Source organism: Mus caroli, chromosome 19, assembly GCF_900094665.2.
Source record: "Mus caroli chromosome 19, CAROLI_EIJ_v1.1, whole genome shotgun sequence".
NCBI lineage: Eukaryota > Metazoa > Chordata > Mammalia > Rodentia > Muridae > Mus > Mus caroli.
The window spans coordinates 32,277,213-32,278,365 of NC_034588.1; positions in this window are offsets into that span (position 1 = coordinate 32,277,213).

Sequence of the window (1,153 nt, forward strand, 5' to 3'; positions counted from 1 at the left end):
GAGCAAGCAAGAATGATTGTAAAACAATGTCCTAAATGTATTACATTATCTCCAGTGCCACATCTAGGAGTCAATCCTAGAGGCCTTATGCCTAATCATATTTGGCAAACCCATTATGCAGAATTTGGAAAACTAAAATATATACATGTTTGCATTGATACCTGTTCAGGATTTCTCTTTGCTTCTCTGCATACAGGGGAGGCTTCAATAAATGTAATTGATCATTACCTACAAGCCTTTAATGCCATGGGGTTGCCTAAACTTATTAAGACAGATAACAGGCCATCTTATTCTAGTAAAAACTTTATTGCATTCTGTAAAGAATTTGGTATCAAACATAAAACTGGAATTCCTTACAACCCCATGGGGCAAGGAATAGTTGAACGTGCTCATAGCACCTTAAAGAATTGGCTTTTTAAAACAAAAGAGGGGCAGCTATTTCCCCCAAGGTCACCAAAGGCTCATCTTGCCTTCACCTTATTTGTCCTAAACTTTTTGCAAACTGACATTAAAGGTCAGTCTGCAGCAGACCGCCATTGGCATCCATTTACTTCTAATTCTTATGCTTTGGTAAAATGGAAGGACCCCCTGACTAATGAATGGAAGGGTCCGGATCTGGTTCTAATCTGGGGAAGAGGCTCGGTTTGTGTTTTTTCACGAGATGAAGATGGAGCACGGTGAGTGCCAGAGAGATTAATTCGTCAGGTAAACACAGATCCTGTCTCTTCTCATAAGTATCATTCTAAAGACTAAAATTCCTCTTGTGCTTAGAATTCAGCTGGGAATGGAANCTCCCAGAAACGCTGTTTTCCTCTGAGCCAAATCCCCTACAGGAGGCTGGAGACTAGCTTTAGCTTTACAATTTGCATCTGAATAAGTACCTGGATTTCTCCAAAAAGAAAATTTGCATTGCTACTCTCTCCTTGTCTAGATCTCTTTCTTTTTTTCAAGTAGGTCAATCTACATTCTCCAGCTGGACCTGCAGGCGTGCCTTCCCCTCCCCCAAGAGCACACAGGTGGCTACTGCTATCTCCCTTCCAAGGACATTCCAGCACGTGGCTTTCAGTCTAAGATAGAATTTAGATTTACCAAGAGAGCTAGGGAAGTAGAAATTTCATATATTTACAGAGATTAGTTTTTATTTTGATAGAGA